Source organism: Chrysemys picta, chromosome 4 (assembly GCF_011386835.1).
Source record: "Chrysemys picta bellii isolate R12L10 chromosome 4, ASM1138683v2, whole genome shotgun sequence".
Taxonomy (NCBI): domain Eukaryota; kingdom Metazoa; phylum Chordata; order Testudines; family Emydidae; genus Chrysemys; species Chrysemys picta.
The window spans coordinates 36,618,728-36,634,520 of record NC_088794.1 but is presented as its reverse complement, the minus strand read 5'-3'; the positions used below and the strand labels follow the sequence as shown (position 1 = coordinate 36,634,520).

General features: G+C 42.9%; 1 protein-coding gene across 6 annotated transcripts in view; it reads left to right on the top strand.

Annotated features, from left to right (window-relative positions):
* MOB2 (MOB kinase activator 2) overlaps positions 1-15,793 on the top strand; it is a 160,516-nt gene that overhangs the window by 10,955 nt on the left and 133,768 nt on the right. The window lies entirely within an intron of this gene.

Sequence of the window (15,793 nt, the reverse complement as noted above, 5' to 3'; positions counted from 1 at the left end):
GATATTTACTGGTCCCCAAAGTTGTCACAACTTTGAGACCTTGTCTGTCAATGAGCATATGTTAATACTTGTAATGATTTCATGATACTGGGGGAAGGGAATGGACAGAATTGTCTGTTTAAAACACCACACACACACACACACACACACACACACACACACCTGTGCCGCTGCGCCGCCCCCCCCCCCCCCCGGTGACCAGACCCAGTTGGACTTTCTGGAGATTGAACAAATATCCCAGACTCTTGTGACACTTAATCACTGTGGTATTTAAACTTAAGTTGTTTCCATTGTGACAGCTGTGGCAATCTCCTGCAATATCTTTGGGAGATCTTACTGTACTAAGTTTTAGGTATGGTTGTGGGCCTGGAACTAAGAACAGTGTGGGGAGATTAGGTAAATTCACTCAGGTTGTAACACCTCCAGAGAGGTACCACATTAGTGGTCCAGCAAGCTCCTCAGCCATCCCTTCTCAAACTCTTGGATGCAAATTATCTGATTTTGAAATATCTAACTTTAGTACTTCTGTTTTAACATTCTCCAGAGATTAGTGGCATAGAAAGAATGTTATTGCCATACAATGAGCTACATTAGCTGTTTTTTCCCAAATACAGAAGAGAAATATGTATTAAACATTTCTCCCTCTTCTGCATTATTATTGATAATTCTATCTTTTCCATCTAGTAATGGAGCAATGCCATTGTCAGGTGTCCTTTTGTTCCTAATATATTTAAAAAACACCTTCTTATTGTCCTTAATGCTATTAGCCATAGATTTATTCTTGTATTCCTTGGCTTCCTGTATCAATTTTCTACAATTCCTAACTTCTGATTTATACTCATTACTATCAACTTCCCCTTTCTTCCATTTGTTGTATATTTATTTTATTTTTTACAGCTGCCTTCACTTCCCCTCTAAACTAGATTTTTGTGCACAGTCTTCTTTTTCTGTTGTGGGACTGTGGCTTTTCAAGCATCTTGTAAGGTGGTTTTAAATTATTCTCCTTATCATTGACTTGGTTTTTTTGATAAATTTTTCCTCCCAGATGACTTGGCTTATAATTGTCGGTCCTATTAAAACACCTTTATGTTATTGGTCTGGACTCGATTCTGCTTGCACATATTAAATGTGATCAAGTAGTGATCACTTGTACCTAAGCTACCATTAACTTTTAGTTCTGTGATCAGTTTCTTTTTATCTGTTAGGATAAGGTCCAATATAGAATTCCCCTGGGTTGACTGCAACACATTTTGAGATGGCATGTTGACCTCAGTCCTCTCGACTTCATTCTATATTTCTTTCTGGACAGTTTATGTACTGTCGGCTCACATACTGCTTCTGGCTTGTATGCTGAACTAATGGTTCACAAGATCAGATTTTAGTAGACTTTTAGATCTGAATTAGAAGTGTTTGGCATCAGCCAGCATTTCTTTTTGTTTAATCATAACCTCCGTACTCTTGAATGTTTGTTTATAAGCAATGTTAGCTAATTATAATCCCTTGATGGGGCTGAATCTACATCTGGAAAGATACAGTTAAAAGATGAGATCCTGGGCTGGGGATGCTTTTGCTAAAAATAACTTATCACTATTAGGTCTCATCTCATTTTAACACTGAAGTGTAAGTTCTGACCTTTTCTTTTTTCAAGTGGGTGGTGAGGAGAGGCCTTTAGGGAAAGGAAATGTAGTAGCTGTCTTACTTTTAACTCTTAGTTGCATGCTGTAGCAAGTACGTTAGTATATACAAAGAATAAGCATTGACTCAGAAACATAAAAGAAATCTACATGTTTTGAAAAGTTATGAGGTTATTGGCCAATCCTAACTGAGCAGACCAAATATAATTTCATTCCCCTGATTATATTAATGTTGGAAAAATTGTCTTATTATGTAGGAAATATACAAAAGTATTTAAAGTGTTCATGTGTATATGTGAGAGGCAAGGTGGGTGAGATAATATATTTTATTGGATCAAACCCTGTTAGTGAGAGAGACAAGCTTTCGGGCCACACAGAGCTCTTCTTCAGATGAGGAGAGCCCTGTGTGGCTCGAAAGCTTGCCTTTCTCATCAACAAAAGTTGATCCAATAAAATATATTATTTCACCCACCTTGTCTCTCTCTAATATCCTGGTACCAACACTGCTACACAACACTGCATACATGTATATATGACACTCTTGCACTACCAAATGAAATTCAATTGGCTGAATCGGGGTAGGCATAGGGCTTAATAGTTTGCTTGTAGATGACAAGGCTAGCTCAAACAACTAATCAACCAGAGATTGCCTCAAACAGGACCACATCATAAGCTAATTGGGTTGTGTTTAGCTATTAAAGATGAGGCTTTCTTGTTCCTTAAAATTCTTTCCTCACTACAGACTTTGTTTTTAAATCTACAACTTTCCTTGCCTTCCCCTCTCCTGCTCAATAAATTACTATATTAAGATGAATTGATAACCAGCTGTGAACAGATTTAAGTGTGTTCAGACAGGGTTTGCACTCGATTAGCTAAATATAAAATGTAAGACCATGTAAAGCCCTATATCTCTTGTGCTACAACTCTTGTACATACAAGGGTGTCAGGTACCTTCTCATAAGAAATGCACCAGACCTCAGGTAGCAACTCATATGGGCCTTTGTCATGAAAAGTCCTCTACTTTGTAAAACCACTTTGCTTCCCTCCATGCTTTCCCTTCTGGGAGTTAGACATTTGCAAAAGGGGATTTAAGAAGCTCATATGAAGTTGCAACTAACATCTCAGCAAGTGTTTGAAAATAGTTTACATATCTAGGAGCTGAAATGTGAAGAAAGGTTCAGTGGCTTTTTTTCTCAGATCACTTGTGCCAATGACTTGTTTGTACCTTTCCTGAGGATTTCATACTAAGGGTATAGTCATTACATATCTTGTCAAAAGGGGGTGAAAACCCTCTCTCCTTGATTTCTAGCTTATGTGCCTAATGCCAAGAGAGAAACTTTTACCAGATCAGAGTTGTTGATTGCCATCACTCTGATTTACCTCTCCAGCATGCTGTTTGTATTGCTTGTTACTTAATACACCTGGTCAAGGGACCTAAATATTTAATTTGAAGGAACAGCCTTATTTTAAAGATGTTTAGCGGTTATTTACCACAATCCTCCCCCTAAAAATGAATGTATGTTGAACACTGTTGTGTAAATCCTACCTGCACACGGAAATCTCTTAAAAGGCATAATTGATGAATGAACAAATCTGATATATAAATAAAACTTAAACCTTTCTTTGCAGATCAGACCAATTTAATGTGGATATTTTGTGTTGGTGTATTTTAAACTACACTTGTGTTAGTACTCAAAAGGATGAGAACTACGGCAAGAATTTACAATGAATTCATGTGTAAAGATATTGCAGTAGTTGTAAGTATCTCGTAATAATGACAAGAACTGAAGTCACTCAAGGTTATCATGCCCATGCGGGAAAGATTCATAAGTGAATATATAATAGGAGAATTTGATGGTCTTTCCTTGTGTGTTATAAAACCAAGATGTCTTGTAATAGGAGCAAAGGAAAGCTGTGGACCCTGGTGGGAATGTTAGTGGGGGATTAACAAAAGCCTTGTAGCTATGGAGTTAAGCTGGGTTTGTGTTTCCAATGCCAATGACATGTTGATTTTATGCATACTGAGAATGTGTGGGGTTTTTTAAACACAGAAGCAATAGGAAATACTTTAACCTGCTTAAAGTCTATATTTCCATCAGGGCTACTTGTCTAAGTCAATAGCTTTTCTAAGCATAATCTTGTCTCTCTCTTCCCCTTGTTAACTTTTTGTCTGTCTTGTCAATATGTAAAGCTCTAGGCTTGAAGCTGTCCTTCCTTTCTTGCCTTCCCAAAGCTCCAGAATCTCTCCCTTACACAAATAAGTTGGTAACATGTGTGCAGAATACCTCCTGCACACATCCTGTTTGCTGTTTTCTTGTCTACAACAGTTCTGTTAAAAATTTAACTGGAGGAAGTCTCATTCTTGCAGCCAACATACTTGTTCAATGCTGGAATAGAAATGCACATGTTCACGTGTTGCTTATGAGTTTAAGAAAATTCTCTTGCCTGTTGCTGGTGTTTGATTTTTTTTTTTTAGCTTGTTTTGAAATATTTTTCCAGGATATATAATTTTGTTTCAGTTAGCATGTGATCTTGGGGATTGCTTCAGCATACGTGGTAAGAATAAAACAGTCTGATAGTGGTTTGAGTATTCACTCTTATTATGAAACTGCATAACCGCAGGTAAGTGCAGAGAAAAAGTGTCTAGGACAGGAAACTTAAATTTTACCCTACATATGACTCTTTATGTATTTTATACGTGCAGTTGGCTGAGGTGAGCAAGTCTGCAAAATCCAGCTTAGCTGCACTACTCAGTATAGATATATACAACTTTTAATTACTAAACATTTGAGCTGCCTGTTGCTGATGACTCTCTTGCTGGAAGTGACAGTTTCTGATGGTAATAGTATAGCTAGCATCCATTGTCAGATTGTTAAACCGGTTTCCAATGAAAGGAAAAACTTTGTTTAATATATGACCAAATATTAAAGTTTTAAAAGTGGGCACTTTTTGGAAAGTGATAGTGAAATGGCTGTATTTTACATAAGCTCTGTACAGCACCATTCTAAGATTTAGGCTTTGTAAACTGATTAGTATTTTTGGACTGGAGCAGCAATTTGCATGGTATTTCAGTCTTTTTTTATCTTAAATTAGATTAGCATTCTGTTTTTAATGTGTGCAACAAATTGTTCTGCTGCTAAGTGAATAAAGCAAGGCACCTAAACTCTGCAATATTAGACTCCTAGACTATACTAACATGATCATCTAGTCTGGCAGCATCACCATCTCTGCTTTGCTCTGTCAGCACCTATGAGGATATCCAGCAAAAGTCCCTACTTCTAGTTGTCTCCACTTGCTGGTCTTTCTCTTGATATTAAGACATCTGGCTGGTAAACTGAGAATATGGTGTGTATTGGGCCCAGGAATTGATTCCCTTTGTCCAGATGGAAGGCTCTAGGATCAGATGCAGTGTGACTGGGCAGATGTAAAAAAGAGCAGACCTGGTGCACAAAACATTTTTTTTTCCCATTGATTGATGCGGCTTTTATATGTGCAGTGAAATCTTGTTAAGAATACCTGATTCTAGAAGAACAATGGTAAAGAACCCCTCTTCATCACAGATCTCTCCTTTGTGCACCATATGGTGGTAGTCCACTGGTCACGTGACCTGGGAAAGTGAAACCGGGATGTGCAGTATTTAACAGTATCCCCTGCCTTATGTTCCCAGAAGTCTTGCTATGTGGCTGTATGAGTCTTAACTCACAACACAAGCCCACTCCCTACTGTAAGGTAAGAGGAAGGTCTTTTCTTAAACTTATAGAAATATAAACTGTTAATTTATTCCCTTCCTCCTGGTGTGCTGCAACATATTGTACAGCAGCGGTTCTCAAACTGTGGGTCAGGACCCCATTTTAATGGGGTCGCCAGGGCTGGCGCTGGACTTGCTGGGGCTTCGGGCTGAAGACAAAACCTGAGGGCTTTAGCCCTGGGTGGCAGGGCTCAGGTTAAAGGCCCCCACCTTGGGCTGAAGCCCTGGAGCTTCAGCTTTGCCCTCCCCCCCCCCCCCCCTGCTCAGTGTATGGGGCTTGGGCTTGGTCCTCCCCCTGCCTGGGGCGGCGGGACTCGGTCAGGGTCAGGCTCAGGCTCGGTCCCCCCTCCTGGGGTCGTGTAGTACTTTTTATTGTCAGAAGGGGGTCACAGTGCAATAAAGTTTGAGAACCCCTGTTACAGTATGTAAGATCCATTCACAGAAGATGCCTGCAATTGCTGGGTGCAAATAAGTTCATTCAACCCGGCCTCCATTCTGAGAACTTTCTCTTCACCACTTCTAAACATTCTGGCGTTTGTTGCTTTATCTTTATTATTCCTATGCCACCAGGTTGAGAGGCAATGATTTGATACACTTGTTGCAGAACTAAGTGTACTGCGCTCAGCAACAGTGTTTCACAGCTCTCTAGTGTATTGTGAAATGCAGTCCTGTAGGTTTATCCTGAAGCAGCTGTTTTTGTTCTTTAAATGTTTCCGTTGGGGGTGGGGAGAGGGCAAATGGAGCTCATAGCTCTAGAGCCAGATTAGACCAGGCAGGTGAGAGTTTTTTGCCTGGGAAGCCCACCAAGTTTTAACAGGACTAGACCAATGGAGATAGAAGGTGGAAAGGGAGGATGAAGAGAAGTAAGACATTCTATTAAGATTTTCTTGTGGCACAAGAAACCTTCAGAATGTGGGTATCTGCATGTTGTTCTTACTACAGCCCTGTTTAAAGGAGTGTTTAACGCAGGGGTAGGCAACCTATGGCACGTGTGCCAAAGGGGGCACATGAGCTGATTTTCAGTGGCACTCACAGTGCCCGGCTCCTGGCCACTGGTCCGGGGGGCTCTGCATTTTAATTTAATTTTAAATGAAGCTTCCTAAACATTTTAAAAACCTTATTTACTTTACAGACCACAATAGTTTAGTTATATATTGTAGACTTAGAGACCTTCTAAAAACATTAAAATGCGAAACCTTAAATTAGAGTGAATAAATGAAGACTGGGCACACCATTTCTGCAAGGTTGCCGACCCCTAGTCTAAAGCTTGCTGCATCAGCACAGCTGGCTGGGCTGTTACAAAACTGAGTGGGGACACCAGGCCTTGGTGGAGGGGTCAAAGCAGCTGTGTCCTTGTCCAGGAGAGAGAGAGGATGTATGGCTTATTGGATTACCTCTTGTCAGATCATGGCAATACATGCTTCCTAAATCCCTCAGCATAGGGAGGGAGTGGCATGTAATAAGGGATGGGTTATTTTAGGCAAACTGATTTAAACAGCCTTTTTTTTTGGCTCAGTTTCTGCTGGACAAAATTGGAACATTTGTGTAGCAAATGGCAATTTTTATCTTCCAAATATTTTTACTTTTAGTGTATTGCTGCACTCTTTTTGTGGGCAAAAGCTGCATGCCAGATCAAAACTGGACAGAGGTCTTACAGTAGGTAAAGATTAGCTTTTTTTTTTTTTTTAACCTTGGAGGTAGGGGTTAAACATTGGCTTTTGTTGTCATTCTTATTCTCCTCTCCTTCTCTCCCCTATTATCTCCTTTCTTCAAACATACACTGGCTAACCATTGGACATGAAGAGGGAAAATAAGTCCAATTAAACTTATCAAGGTGTGACTTAAGAAACTCGTTTGCGAATGGAAATCTTTAGTGTTGGCTCTTCTTTAGTCTTAAAAAGCTGTGCAACTCCCAGAATTATTGAATTTATATTTGGGGGATTATATCTTTTAGGGTGGGGCTTGCAGCCCTGCGAGAACCTATTGTTGGTTCACCATTAAACTCCAACAGACTCGCTTGCATCTGTATTTTTCCTGTGTGCCATTTGCTCAACATATGGAACAAATTGAACTTTCACCATTGCACCAAAATTGAAAGGAATTGAGGCTATTGCCTTGCAATGTAATGTAAAAAATCCAGCACCTGGGATTGTCTTGGTGCATGGACAGCGTTCTGCAATGTCCAGGTTAGAATCCCATTCCGTACTCTTGTTTCCTGGTCTGGCAGGAGCTGAGATTGCTACACAGGGAGTGAATTCCTTCTCTTATGTGAGCTAGGTATAATGCCTCTTTTCAGTTTCCTCCCTGTATTGGCTGTCTCTGGATAGTGGAAGAAAGACCATTGCAATTTGGGGCTCTGAGACATACGAAGGATGTGTGATTTTAGGGCTCCAACAAAGAGAATGCCACAAGGAGAAGTATTTGACTTGCACAGGATATGTAAAACAACCTCCCTATTCGCTGTGAAAGTGTAAGAACTAGTTTTATGCTGCATAGCTGCAAGTTCTATAGAACCCTGAATTAGCCATCCAGCTCTTTGCAGGTGATGCAAATATAAAACTGAGGAGAGTTGAAAGATGGTGAAATGGCATATAGAAGGCTGACTTGTAACAGAGGCTTATAGTGAGTACTCGGCATACTTTGGAGTATTTTGTTAAAGAAAAGGCACTTTACAATTATTTCTTTAATAATTATTTTTATAATAGGTCATCTGCTCAGGTTTGAGTTCTTTGCAGAGATGCACCATACGTGGCAGTCTCACTTATTGCCTGGGATGTGAGGCTCAAACTCCTGCAGCTCTAATTGCAAACTTTTGTTTTTCTCTCCACCACAGTGTAATTGGGAACATTTCACCCTGGGAGTGACTTTGGCAAGAGGAGAGCCCTCTGCTCGCTGCCCGAGTAAAGCAAACAAACAAATAAGGAAAACAAAAGAAGCTCCCTGCCTGCCCTTCCTCCCTCCCTCGCTCTCCCCTCCATTTGTTGCAATAAAGTGACTGGCATCACTGTGCTATGCTGCAGGAAAGATAGAATGCCCTGTCTGGCATTCCACACAGATGGCCTGGAATCAGTCCACAGTGGGCAAGGGAGAAGATGCCACTCTGTCAGTCCTGCTCTCTTGATTATACAGAGCAAAGGCTAACTTAGAAAAGTATAGTGTCAATTGAATCTATTTCATGTTTCAAAAAAATACATTGCAGTTTTGTCTCTTGGGATATTATTAACTTCCCCTTCTAATTGTCTGAGAGAACCTGGGCTTATGCACCAGATAAATAGCAGTGGGCTTGTGTGTGTTGATGAAGGAAGAGCTCCCTCATGAAGTGCCTCATCACAGAGTGCCAATACATTATCTGAGTAAAGGGCAGGCTACATGGTTTTAAAAGAGCCTCATGAAGAAAACCATTTTTCTGCCAATCACCTTTCTCCTCTCTAAACAGAAACAATTTGCCTCCACCTGTAAGGGCGATCAGGTCACAGCCCCAGCTCAGCAAATACCAGTGCTGTTCCGGGAGTGCTGATCAGACACTGAGGACAGCCAGTTGCTGTACTTCCAGAGTAATTGAATTGTAGTCATGAAAAATCTGATTTCCTCTGGTGTGATTAGTTAGTTCCACAGATACCATAAACCTAGGCTTTGGGTACCATCAGGCATTAATGTCTCCAGATCAAGCCCTAGCAAAATATACATAAACAGTGACTTTGAGAGTCAAGAACTCTAAATCAGTTTTAGGGTTGTGCATATTAAAAATAAGACATACTTCTTCTGCAGGCAATCAGGCATTCCCAGATTAGGTGCTTGTCTGGGTTGCTTTTAAGTGAAGCCTTCCACACAGAACTGGGCTTGCAACTTCTGGCTGTGTGCTGAACAAGTCTATAGATAACATGAGAGTGGAAAGTTTCTCCTTTCCTGTAGCTTTTTATGTTTGTTCAGACACCATTAAGGAAGCAGAACACCCTACTTTTAATTGAAAGATGTGATAAGGATATTTTACATTTATCCAGCAGGCAAAGGCTGTGTTTAGAGTCACGTATTGTTGTCGTAGTTAAAGGGGAAGCTAATCTTTGTTAAGTGAAGTAGATTTTAAAAAGAACAGTGGTAGTGACCTAATGAGCTGATGCCACAACAGTCTTGGTGAGTAAATCTTTTAAAAATACTAGAACTTACCCATAAAACCAATTGAAGTGACCTTTCTTTGTATGCATTGAGAATTTGTAAAATGTCCTCCATCCATACAAACACCTAAATAAAGTTATGGAGCTGGAGAACAGCTTCCAGTGTACACTTAATGACTAGGCAAGTTTGAAATTATGTGATCTTCCCACAAAGTCTATAAAGTCTTTTAAAAACAGAACAATGATGCACTCTTCTCATAGGGAACAATGGCAGCTATAGAGTTATGCTACCTAGATGGTTGGATAAGGCCCCACAGCAGATGAGCACACTCAGCCTGGGCACCTTCATACGTACCCCTGTTGCAAAAGGGCTGCAACAAAGAAAGTGTTCCCTAATATCCACTCCACTCTTTTCCCCTAGCATGCAAAGTTGAACTGCAGCCCCACCTCCTGGTTCTTATAGATCAGCCTCTGGTGTTTGGGGGAGAAGGCGTGGTGGTGGCAGGCAGTGTGGTGTCATGGGTATGGAGGAACCTAGTCATATGTGTGGAGATGGAACTAGATGGGGCACAAGCATGTCTAACTTGGCTGAAGCCCCCGCAGAGCTTACTACTCCTGAGGGAATTCTGTGCCAAAAATATGAAAATTCTGCACACACTCTTAAAATTCTGCAAATTATTTGTCGATAAATAAATGTGGAGGCTCCAGCACGGCAGGAGGAAGCACAGGCCACTAGCTGCACGGAGGTGGGAGATGATCCTGCAGCCCGTGCTTTCCCCTCCCCCGGGACATGGACGCGGTGGTGAGCCTGCACCCGATCCTGACTCAGCACAAGTTCCGGGCCTGTTCCAGGAACACCCCAGTGCCCTGTCCCTCTGCACCAGGCGTATCTGGTGTGGGCAGGCAGGCTCAGCCCAGCAGAATGCAAGTGTGGAGGGGCTTAGTGTGGAGGGGTCCAGATGTGGGTGAAAGGGTTTTTTGTGGTCTGGATGCAGGTGTCTCAGTGGGGGTCTGAGTGCAGAGGGGATCTGGATGCACAAGGGCTTTTTGGGGGATTCCAGGTGCAGGGGCAATGGGATTCTGCGGGGGGGGGGGGATCCAGGTGAAGATGGTTGGAGCATGGCAGGGTTGTCTGGGTGTGGGAGGATCAGTGGGGGGGTCTGGGTGTTTGGGGGAGTGGGGCATGGTGGGATGGTCCAGGTGCAGTGGGTGGGGCTTCTCTGGGTAGGGGTTTGGTGGGGGAGGGGTCTGGATGCAGGGGGTTGGGGTTTGGCGGGGGTGGATCAGGTGCAGGGATGCTCTGGATATGGGGCTGAGGCTTGGTGGAGTGGGGATTCTGGATGTGGAGGGCTTGTGGGGGGGTTCTGAGTGTGTGTGTGGGGGTGAGTCTCCGTGGGGGGGTCTGGGTATGGGGGAAGGTCCTCATGCATGGTGGTTGGGTGGACAGGACCCTCTCCCCCTACAGTGACTCTCTCCCCTGCTGCTGATGAGTGATGGGGGCAGGAAGCGGGAGGGTGCGGAGCTTCCTGCAACCGGAGAGGTTTCTGGGGGTAGCCCCAGCCTTGGCTGCTCCTTGCAGAGAAAGAAGAAGTCCCCTCCTTCCCTGCCAGCAGCCCAGCTGGGATTAACAGTTGAGCCCAGCGCAGGGTAGAAACCACCAGTAATGGCATCATAGGTGTAGTTTGATTGCTGTTTTTGGGAGGGGGTTTGTGCATGTGCCAGTTCCCCTGCCTGACTGGATCTCTACTGCTGCCTGGAGTCATACCTGGGCTGCCAGTGCTGGAGGGGATGGGCCTGCTTAATGGGGGAGCCCCAGCTACTGCCGAGCAGATGCTGCATGCTGGGCTCCCCCTTGCCCCACCCCACCGCAGGCACTCACCATTGTACTGGAAACAGGATGGTGGCCATGCAGGGTGCCCAGCACTCATAGAAGGGGAAGATGACCGGCACTAGGACCCAGGAGGCTGCTGCAGAGGCAGCGAGTCAGAGCAGCCACCCTCCCTCACCCGGCAGGAGAGAAGCTGCTCTATGCCACCTCTTCCGCACCATTCTCGGGCCCAGCTGGTGGGGAGAAGAGCCTAGGGAGCCAGAAACACGTCCAGGGGGAGATCCAGCGAGGGAATGACTGAGCCCGCTCCCTCCCAGTAGGCTGAACAGAGCTAGTGTTGAGTAGCTCAGCACTCGCAGAAAAGAGTGGGGGCAGTGACACGTAACACTGCGTGCCCCCTCTCCTCTCTTTGGGAGGGAAATGCCTCCCTGCCCCCGAAAACTACACCCCTGGGTGTCCCACCATGGCAATTTACCTCTCTGCTGGCTGCTCTGGGCACCTGAAAGAACACGCCTGGCTGCTGGGGGAAGAAAGGGGAGAGGGGAAGCAGCTTCCCTTTGCTTCCCCACCAGAAAGTCATTTTTCTGTGGGGAAGCAAAGAAATCTGTAGGGGCATGAATTCTGCATGCGAGTAGTGGCACAGCATTTCTCCAGGAGTAAGAGTTTACACTTGGCCCTGCTCCAGATTTGTGAATGACATAAGTGATTGTACTGTTCCCCATTGATGGTTAAGGCCCCAATAGAATAAAGCACGGACCTGCAGTTAAATATGTATTTAAATGCTTTGCTCTATTGGAGCATGGGAAGGTGGCAGAACACTTTGGGAGGAAGTAATCTTCCTCTGCCTACAATAAAAAATTCTGGTGATCGCAGATCTGAAACATTATGTTGATTCCTTGGACGGCTAAGTTTGAGTCAAGGTTGAGTGGAAATGATTATATTTTGTTGGGGCTTACTCTGGGTAAAGACATGTGCATGTCAAATATTTTAGCATTGTTTTAGGAAATTTATTTTAGGTGTCACTTTGTTTCAAAGCAGAAATGTACCAAAAAAAGCCCCTAGCCCGGCAGTTATCTTAAAGCATTTGATTTTGCCATGCAATCCCCCATCTCCACCTTTGAATCTCTTAAATCCCTTTTGATATTGGTTTTTATATACCTTCATGGGAGTAAGAGTCCTAAAAATGTCTTCTGTTCACAGAAACGTCTGTTCATATGCAGTGTTGTTGTAGCGATGTTGGTCTCAGGAGATTAGAGGTGGGTGAGGTAATATCTTTTATTGGACCAACTTTGGTTGGTGAGGGAGACAAGTTTTCAAGCTTACACAGAGTTCTTCAGGTCATCTTCTGACCTAATTCACCAGGCCACACTGCCTCCCTAGTCTAATAGATGCACAACACTGTCCTATTCAGGATGACAGTCTTAATCTTGAGTATGGGCTGGGGAGCAGGGCAAGGGAGGAGTTATCTAACAGGACTTCTTAGCAAGTTCCTTTCTGAATGGTGCTTGGAACAACATGGACTAGCTGTAGGATGTGGAAGGAACATCTTCTCTCCAATCCAAGGTAGGAAGTTTGCAGGGAAGAGCAAGTAAAAGGAAGGATAAAAAGTAATTCTGAGAACTGGAGAACTTGAGAGACTGGTAGTCCGATACATAGCCTTTCACCTTGTTCACGGAAGTGAACTTAAAGCTACCACCATCAAATGGTGGTTGGGGAGAGTGTTCAGTTCATAACAGATGTCCAGGTAATAATCAGCACCAAAACTGAAACCTTTGTTGGTATTCTCACCAGAGGGCTGGGGGATGAATGACCTGGGAACTGAACTATGCTTTCATGGTGGCTCCTCCAGGTCAAGGCTACGATGTATTGCCAGCATGGTGGCGCAAAGATGCATTTCTGCCACTCATGCAGTGCCTGTTTTGTGGATCGAGAACTTCAGTTCTTAGAGCTACAAAGTCAACTACTGTCATCAGCCATTTAAAAATAAGCGAGGAAAATATTTAAATATTAAAATGTTTATCATTCTACTTCGGAACATCGTACATTAGTCAATGTTTTTTCCAAAGCACTTATGCACAATGATTATAGGACTTCTGCCTGGACACACCTTACAGAACAGACTATAGAGACAACCAGTCTGTGCAGTCAAGGAACATTGCTGCAGAGCTTTGCCAGCTTTCCCTGTATAGTGCTTTGACCCTGGAACACTGCAGTACTCTTTGGCAGTACTGATTAGAAAAAAAGAAAGGGGGGAAAAATAACCAGAATCTAAGAGAGAAAGAACAGAGCAGAGCTAAGAGGGTTCAGGCGATTACAGTTAACACAAGTCTTCTACCAAAATTTATAAAAGTTTGAAGTGAATCTACTGAAGTTTGATTGTATTAGGATTTAAGTGGGTTACTAAACAATTTATTTAATGTATGTGAGTAAATAAATGGAATAGAAATGGTGGGGCAGGATCACTTTTTGAAAAATTACTGGAATACTCAGGTATTGTTTACCCTTCTCAACCTAATCTTAAAATCCTGAGAGATAATTGATAGCAAAATAATTATTCCTTACATCACTGTTCAGGTATTAGATAGACAAGTTGGGTAAGGTAATATCTTTTATTGGACCAACTTCTGTTGGTGAGAGACCAGCTTTTGAGCTTACACAGAGCTCTTCTTCAGGTTTGGGGACCGTGTTTAGGGTGTTGCAGCTAAATTGTTTAGCATAAGTAGTTGACACACATTTCAAGGGACCTTTCAAGGTGAAGTGGCCCAATTGTCCTGTTAACACATCTCCAGAAGTATGTGTGTGTGTGTGTGTGGGGGGGGGGGGGGGCAGGAGAGGGAAGCAGTGTTCAGATATATGAATCTGGTCCAAAGCCCACTGAAGGTAAAGGGAGCCTTTCCGTTGACTTCAGTGGGCTTTGGATTAGGCCCTCTGAATTTGAAAAGCCAGTTTTATTTTGCATTGTAATAGCATTACCTACATGCCTCCTCAGCTCTCATTCCTGCATCTGTGCAGCCCTTCGTCTCAGAAGCTCTCTTGGAGATTGCATGTGTTCTAAAGTAACATACTGAATATAAATTAGTGCCCCAATTCTCTAGTTACCTGGCTAGCGTAGTCAGGTACTTACGGCCAGTGTTGTGAGAGAGCACCCGTATACCTTATAACAGGAAGTGGTTTCCTTCAAAATAAGTCCACAAATATCTTCCATGATTAAGGACTTATTTTACCCAATTTATAATAAAAACCTTGATGGCAGTGTTACACTCAATTGTTTCATTCTTCACTCTCACAGATGTTTTTGTTTAAGAATACAGACCCATTTCTTTGGGGGAGAAAAAGAACTGGTTAGCCTTTCACAATAAAACTGTGTTTAAATAAAACTTTGGACCTAACCAACCTCCGGAATACCCATTCTGAAATGATCTCTGTACTGCCTGTGCATGAGCATGCACACATACAATGTGAGCATATCTGACACTCCATGCTGCACGCGTTGCCCTGTAGTGGCTGTAACGTACAAAGAATTTAAGTCTAGTACTGCTATGCAAGTCTGAGTTTTTGACAGGTTACCAGGTGTATAAACCAGTACAGGCCATACGGGGGCTTGTATATCAAAGTATCATGTCCTAAATATAGTTAAGAAGAAACAATGTGGTAAAAATAAGGGGTTTTAAGAGCCATGTGGCAATCAAAAGGAAGCTCTCAGAAGTAATCAGCCTTATGCACTAATTTGTTGTGTTTCTTTTTACTGATAGTATATTTCTCTATTTTGTTGCATAAAGTTCCACTAGAAGGTACACTACCACTAACTATCCAACAGGATCCCACAACGTATTAACTGAACACTCCTAACAAGAAAAAGTTAAGGGAAACCCTGGCTAGTGAGACTGCATCTATTTATGAGCAATCTCCCCTTTCACTTGACTTGGCAGGCAAAGGGACGCTGGATGGAAAGAGCTGCATGGCTTGTTAGAACAAGGATTGCTGCCCTAGCCCTATTCAAGTGATTAATGTGAATATTTTTTTAGTGGGGTGAAGCGGAAGGAGATATTAGGAACTAGACTCCAGATAATACCATTTTTGTAGTCATCCAACAGTGATTCTCTCCTGGTAATTACACTTATGGTTTTGGATCAAAAGATGTTATGGAATACATAACAGGAAGAACAATTAAGGCACTGGACAAGGACTTGAACATAAGAATGGCCATACTGGGTCAGACCGAAGGTCCATCTAGTTCAGTATCCTGTCTTCTGAAGAAGTGAGGTTCTTTCCCACGAAAACTTATGCTCCCAATACTTCTGTTAGTCTTAAAGGTGCCACAGGACCCTCTGGTGCTGTCTTCTGACAGTGAGCAATACCAGGTGCCCCAGAGGGAATGAACAGAACTGGAAATCAAGTGATCCATCCCGTCGCCCATTCCCAGCTTCTGGCAGTGAGACTTGAAGTCTATTCTTGGCTCTGCCACTGGCCT